Source organism: Rhinopithecus roxellana, chromosome 7, assembly GCF_007565055.1.
Source record: "Rhinopithecus roxellana isolate Shanxi Qingling chromosome 7, ASM756505v1, whole genome shotgun sequence".
Taxonomy (NCBI): Eukaryota; Metazoa; Chordata; class Mammalia; order Primates; family Cercopithecidae; genus Rhinopithecus; species Rhinopithecus roxellana.
This window is the reverse complement of record NC_044555.1, coordinates 69,432,394-69,440,093: the sequence shown is the minus strand read 5'-3', so window position 1 is coordinate 69,440,093 and position 7,700 is coordinate 69,432,394. Positions and strand designations below refer to the sequence as shown.

Below are 7,700 nucleotides of genomic sequence, written 5' to 3'. Positions count from 1 at the left end.
GTTCAATAGGATTGCAGTAGAAATGTCATGGGACATTTAGGAAGAATGCAGAGAAAGAGCTAATTCACTTGGCACAGACGCCATTTTGTTCCTCACTGCTCCCTCATCTGCTTTCTGGGATGTAGGTACGATGGCTGGAGCTTCAGCATTCACACTGAGTCATGAGGCAAACTTGAAGATGAAAGTCATGTATTAGGGTGGTAGAAGAGATAAAAGGAAGGAATCTAGTTCCTGAGCATCTTGAAGTCATATTTTTTTTGAACATTCTTGTTCCAAGTTGTCTGTAGCATTCAGGTTTGTTGTTTTTACTTTCGCCTTTTCTGAACCTGAGATTCATCTGTTATTAATTCTCTCAAGAACAACTACCTGGTACATCTTGCTGAAATATCTGGCTGTCAGTGAATACAAACTGTCTCCTTTCTAAAAGTCTGACTCAGTTGTGATTTTTATTTCGTAGTCATCATGCTTCTCTCGTTTATTTGCTCTAGATAGTGAACTACTAGTGCAAAGTTGTTATTATTGGAAGAAACCAAAATTTCTATGTTTTGACCCCCAAATAGGATCATGTAATTGTCAGTTTATTGAACTCTTTGGTAGAAGAGTGTGAACTTACTCTATTGATGCACCCATTTGTTTGCATGCATGTTTGGAGTGGGGGTAAATGGAAAGAGATTCTCCTTCTCTTCTTAGAGCTCTTGGTCATGCTGCCCCAGGGACTCAGCATGAGCATGGAAAGTGTGAGAAAATTAGCATTTCCCCAGCACACTTCGCAGAGTTAACTCTCCATCTTTACCAGGTACCCTTGTTGACCATTGTTTCCAAGCTAGGAAGAGTAAGCTTCCTGTTCCATTAAGGGAGGAGACCACCCCTCATATTGTCTTATGCCCAATTTCTGCCTCCAAAGAAAGAAAAAGTAAAAACTAAAAGGCAGAAATGAAACCCCCAAGCAGACAGCCCGGCGCTGCACCCTGGGCCTGGTAGTTAAGGATCAACCCCTGACCTAATCGGTTATGTTATGTATAGATTACAGACATTGTATAGAAAAGCACTGTGAAAATCCCTATCCTGTTTTGTTCCAATCTAATTACCGGTGCATGCAGCCCCCAGTCACGTACCGCCTGCTTGCTGAATTGACCACGACCCTCTCATGTGTACCCTCTTAGAGGTGTGAGCCCTTAAAAGGGACAGGAATTGCTCACTTGAGGAGCTCGGCTCTTGAGACAGGAGTCTTGCCAGTGCCCCCGGCCGAATAAACCTCTTCCTTCTTTAACTCTGAGGAGTTTTGTCTGTGGCTCGTCGTGCTACACCATTACCATTGCAGATGTTTGCTTCATGACATCTGTTTTGTGACATCAGTTATTGGATGACTGATCTTCACCTTTGCTGGAGGGTCAGAAAAATGCACAAGCCTCCTAACATTACAGTAAACAGTAGCAGTAAAGTTAAGCTGTCGTTTTGGGCAAGAAATGCCCTCATATGTGTCTAAATATTTTGTGTGCCAGTGCTACTCATCTGTTAGTTCTCCAGTTTGCTGGGGATTGAAGAAAAAGGTTTCTTCCTATTGGAAGAGTGATGATGATATCCCTGCATTGTGAAACTTCAGCCAAATCAGAAAAGTGAAATCAACAGAGAAAATCCTGCAAGTTGTATATCAAGTTGCTATTTTCCCCCTAAATTTACTTTTGGGAGACTGTGGAGCCATGGGGGTTTCTGTAGGATGGTGGAATATGAGGCTGGGTTTAAAAAGGCAAATTGAACAGTGAACAGGGTTGCAAGCCTCAAGTTCCTTTATAGAAATGAATGAATGAAGATGGGGTATCCGTCAGAGCCCCGCAGGGAGCACATTTCACCTAAGATGTCCAAGTGTGGAGATGTTAATAAAAGCACTGATTATGAACGAATAGGAAGAAAAGACAGAAAAAGGAGTTCAGATGAGGCTGACCAGAGAGGCTGATTCTAACCTCTGCCTGCAGGGAAGAGGCAGGAAAAGAAAGTTGTGGAATCTTCTGAGAAATATAATTTGGAGGACATGGACTGTGAGTGAGTGAGAGCTTGGAAAGATGTGGAAGCCACTTTGAGCTTGGGCGAACATGGGGGATATTGTCAGCTTGGAAGGATGGTGGGGGTCCCTGTGAGCTTGAAGGATTCAGGAGAGGACCTGTGAGCCTGGTGTGGTACAGGTTGTTTACAGGATGAGATTAGGGACTTTCTCGTCCTGCTACCTGATAGCCGTTTTCCTCATTTTCTGTTCATATTAGTCCGTTCTCACATTACTGACGGCTGTTGTGATACCTTGATTCTTGTCTTCATAGTTTAAAATAATTTAAACACAGACACACAGATAAGGAGATGCAGCATAGAGTCAATTATTGCAAAACAAAAAGAGTATTTTGCAAGTCAGTGGGAGAATAGAGAGTATACCCTGAGAAAGGAGATTCAGGGCAGGCAGCTAGTTAGGGTGAGAGAGTATTGATTATTGCTGGAGAAACTCCCTTTATGGGAGTCTTACATGATGATTCATAAGGAGGTGGAAAGAGGTGTTGCTAGTAAGCATGTTTTGGGTGGTCCTCTGGGTGCACATGCGCCGTAGCCGTACATGCTTATTCATGGACTGCAGGTCTCATTAACATCTTATATCTCTACCCGCAGGTGTGCTTTTTACTATTAAAATGAGAAAAGGGTCAGTTTGAGGACCAGTAACATCCCTATGAGCCAATCACCTCTCTCCAGGCCCCACCTCCAAAACTGGGGAATACAGTTTGACATGAGATTTGGTGGGAACACAGATCCAAACACTATCTCTGACTCTCCTTGAGTGCCCTTCTGATTTGCCCTAAGAAGCTCATTTTATGTTCCTGACCTGGATAGAGTGGCATCTGGTTGGTGGTGCCCGTCTCATATCACCAGGGACAAAGCAACCCCTTGTTCATCCCAGCTTGGCTTCTCATCTGTGCCTATGCCTGGTTCATGCCTTGGACACATTAAAAAAAAAAAAAAAAGGTAAAGCTCATTTTAAGGGATAACAGCGTGGCAGGAAAAGGGGCAAATCAATGGGGAATTGGACCACCTATGTAGAATAACCAGTGTAGACTTGTGTACAAAATTAGAGTTTGCATAAGGCAATCAATCATGAAGCCACACACACATGTCCCCAACAAGTGAGGATGACACATGAAAAAGTGACTCTTCCAAATCCTTGGGGGAAAATATGATTCAGAATCCCTCTTCAGAAGTCACTGGTTTTTACTGTGGAGTTGTAAAAGGTCAGTCTGTGCTCCGGAAAATCCTGACGTGAGAAGGACTTGTGTTCAGTTTCCTGTTAACCCCTTTTTGGAGTCTGCCTTCTCCTTTAGCAGATAAACTCCATCAATTCCAGGCGCTGTGCTGCAGTGGGGGCTTTGTCTTTCTTGGAAGTAAATCAGCTGGGTTTTCGAAACTGACAACCCATTTGCTGACAGTGCACTAATTTATTAATTCTTACTCAAGTGTCAATGGCTGATTGATTATGGCAACAGGCAAACAGCACTGGCATTTCACCAGACCTAACGTCATAATAGTAGAACACCTACCGAGCGGGAATTTTCATTACACCCACAAGAGCAAGGGGATGCTATTTTATCTACAAGTTGGCTGTGAGAGAAACTGTCTGATTTGCTCTTTTGCAAACAGCATTTGTATCTACTCTCTCCCTTTTTTTCCCACTCCAAATTATTCTCTCCTGGTTTCCCACTCTCTGTCAATTATCTGATATTAACACCCTTTCCTCCCCTCCCCTCCCCTCCCCTCCCCTCCCCTCCTCTCCTCTCCTCTTTTCCTTTCCTTTCCTTTTGACAGGATTTTCCTGTCACCCAGGCTGGAGTGCAGCGGCACCATCATAGCTCACTGCAGCCTCCAACTCCTGGATATAGATGTATTACATATACAACAGCCATTCCTTAAAGTTATAATGAATCTGCCCTATACTAATGTACCACTAAAAAAAAAATAATGTTTTTTATTTTATATACCATATTTTTACTGTACATTTTAATGTTTGGATGAATTTAGATACAGAAATATTTACCACTGTGTTACAATTGCCTGCAGTATTCAGTACAGTAACCTGCTATACAGGTTTATGGCCCAGGAGCCACAGGCTAGACTATAGAGCCTAGGTGTGTAGTAGGCTACACCATCCAGGCTTGTGAAAGTGCATTCTGTGATGTTCACATGATGAGGAAATCACCTAAGGACACAGTTATCAGAACGTATCTCTGTTGTTAAGTGACACATGACTGTAGCCTTTCCCACTACTATGGTCTGAATGTTCATGTATTTTCCAAATTTATCCTAACCCCCAAGGTTATATTATTAGAAATTGGGGCTTTGGGGAGGTGATAAGGTCATGGGGGTAGAGTCCCATAAATGAAATCAGTGCCCTTATAAAAGGGACCCCAGAGAGCTCCCTCGCCCCTTCCACCACGTGAGAACGCAGCAAGAAGGTGCTGTCTACAAACCAGGAAGGAAGTGCACACCAGACACTAAATCTGCCATGTCTTGATCTTGGACTTCCAGAGTCCAGAACTGTGGGCAATTAATGTCTGCTGTTGATAAGCCACTCAGTATACTGTATTTTGTTATGGAAGCCCAAGCTGACCAAGACAGTTACAGACTGAGATCTGAGAAATCACATGGTTTCGGGCATGAAAAAAAAAAAAATTAGAGACAGGACTGGTGGAGGTTTTTTCTCGGAATTTAGTCTTTAATTTGAGTTCCATTCCAGAGGCCATTTCTTACTGTGACTGGAAATATCTGAGTGGCCTGTGTTCTCTTTCTTTGTATTCCTGCTCTGATCTTATCTTCTAGTCTCCAACCAGGGAGTTTAATCTTGACAGGTACTAACAGAAATGAAGAATGTGACCATTTCCTCCAGGGTAACTGTGTATTTTAAGTTCTCTGAAACAACTAGCATGCATCATTTTGTACATTCTTATTTTGTAAATGAAACCTTCTACTTTCAAATGATAACATGCTATGGATGGAAAAGTCTCTTCAGTGCATGATCTGACTTTCGTTTACTGTAATGTGGTGATTTGATGATAATCAGAGAGGAATCATAGCATTGATATACCTGCTGGGGACATTAAAATGGGATTGAGACAGAGTGAAATCCCACCTGGGGAACAATGATGTAATGTGTGAGAACTATGCCTGTCTACAACGGCTCTTGGGCTTAGGAAAATCTTCACATAATTTCTTGTAGAAACGGCTGCTTAAGGGCGGCAGGCTGTTGAGGTCTGCAGTTTGTCTGGTCTTCTTCTGGCAGTTTATAACAGATTTTTTTCTCAGCATATACTGCTTGCACACCCGCATTTGGGCAGGCAGATGTCTGCAGGTGGAAGCTGACATTTTGCTTAAGGGATACTGTGCAAACAGTGCCTCATCTTGCACCCAGCCAGGAAATATATATCGGTAACTGTGACCACATGTGTATGCTATTTAGTGATGTCATGAAAGAGTTGCTTATGCTGTAGTAAAAAAAAACGGGTGAGGTTAATGGACTTGGGGAGTTTTAATCTTGGATAGCCTAACACTTTGGTGAACATAAAGGCAGTCTGGATAACCCATTGAGACTATATATCTTTTGTTGCAGAAAAGCATCTATAAGCTTGAAATACACATCTTTGTTACACATATGGAGAATGTGAAGGCTTTCTTTCTTCCCAAGCATGTACAGCTAAGGCTACATTTACTAAATCCCAAAGAAATTGAGTGCAAAGAAACTCCAATAGTAAGAAATACCACTAAAGGAACAAGACATATCCTCTACAGCGTATGCTATGTTCTTCTTCTGCTTAGTCTTGCTAAAAGCAAATAATTTTAATTCATAAGTGGATAGTCTTGAAGGTATCTTCTTTGTTTATAGACTGAGGTTTACAGAAACTAAACAAATGTAAGCATCGTTGTTATCTACAAACAAAATCAAAGCTGATAAATTCAGATTAACTGTAATTATCTGGATGTTTTAAGCAAAAATGTCTTTCTTTTGAAACAACCCAGCATCAGAGAGCAAAGCATGAACAGGAATTAGATTATCTCAGTACAGACCTAGTTTCCCGTTTTACCGGCACTCTACTAAGTTGTTTAATAGGTGAATTACTCATAATATGCTGGGTTTGATGTTTATCTTTTCAGGACAGAATTATAACGATTTTTTAAACATTTTTATTTTTTATTTTATTTTACTTTTTTGAGATGAGGTCTCGCTATGTTTCCCAGGCTGGTCTTGAACTCCTGTGCTCAAGCAATCCTCCCACCTTGGCATCCCAAAGTGCTGGGATTACTGGTGTGAGTCACCATGCCCGGCCTACAATAATTTTTTTTAAAGTCCATCAAATTGTGTTTGCGTTCTTTTGTTCCCCTCAAAGTATTAGATGGAATATTGCATAATATATCTAACTTGTTAAAAGAAGTCATTTAAAACTCAATAGTGTAAATCTGACAGTGTTTGAGCTGGCTCAAGGTTTTGCATTAAATAGAAAACAGACCGATGCACACTCCAAACATCTTACATTGGGGTTTCAAGGGATAGAAGCAAGAGTTGACCCAACTGTGTTTGAAAATTTCCAGAATCTCTTATCTCAAAGGTATGCTGCTTTGATGTTTTGACAATTCTGATGGCAAGATGCTTTCTAGTAGGTTGATTGATGCTTGGGCTGTTCCCTCAGCTCCGTCTCCTCAACTCAGGGAGTTTTGCAGGCTTCTCTTAGTTTCTGCCTTCCAGTCATAGCCTGGAAATGCTCTCAAGGCAGTGAGCTGGGGCCACCATAGGTCTTTTGTTTTTCTGCTTCTAGAGAATCACTGTCCTTTTTTCTCTCTCTCTTTTGAAAATTTATTTTCCCTTTGTTTTTAAAATTAATCTTTTGAGAATCACTGCCCTTAACTGCCTGGTATCCAGTCTTGAAAATAGTTCTTCCTTAAATGGTTGACTCTTTACTTTTTGGTCATTTGAGGCTGGAGGGAAAACTCTATTTATGTTACTCCATCTTGACTGGAAGCATAAGTATGGTGGCCAGCTTACACTGGTTTGCCTGTGGCTTTCTTGGTTTTAGCATTGAATATCCACATCCCAGGGTGTGTTCAGCACTGAACCCCTAAGTTCTGAGTCAACTAGATGGTTGACCACCCTCAGTGAATGTCCAGATGACATTCTTACACTCTACTTCCTTGATCTCTCTGGTTTTCTAGTAATGGTAGACAGTCCAAGTTATTCTGCTTCTTTGTTAAACTTATATAAAATGCATGCTATTCCCAATGTCTGAGAGCTAAAGGCGCTGTCTCTATTCAATGGATATCGTTATAAAGTTTATCATTTTTTATGGTTTATGAACTAAACAAAATGACACTTAAGAGGTGACCAGTTAAGTAACATGAAACTATATGTGTGTGTGCATATGCGTATATGTGTGTGTGTGTGTGTGTGTGTGCATATTATTATATATATCAACAGCATCAGACAAATCTGGCTCAACCTTCATGTAACAAAATTGTGATTTGTTCTTCAGTTGCCATGAACCTCCACACTGAGGATCATGTAACCTGAATGTGCCCAGACGAACCAAGCATGCAACTTGAGAGAAAGCTAACTGAGGAGTAGGGACTGAATTAAGAAGCAGACACCACAGGTCAAGATTCAGGATCCTGGCCGGGCGCGGTGGCTC

At 41.4% G+C, this 7,700-nt stretch overlaps 1 non-coding gene across 1 annotated transcript; it reads left to right on the top strand.

Moving 5' to 3' along the window:
* Positions 1 to 2,850: 2,850 nt before the first annotated feature.
* On the top strand, positions 2,851 to 2,984 carry LOC115898902. The gene has a single exon (XR_004058554.1). It is a non-coding gene; the product is annotated as a small nucleolar RNA SNORA48 (small nucleolar RNA).
* The last annotated feature ends 4,716 nt before the right edge of the window (positions 2,985 to 7,700 follow it).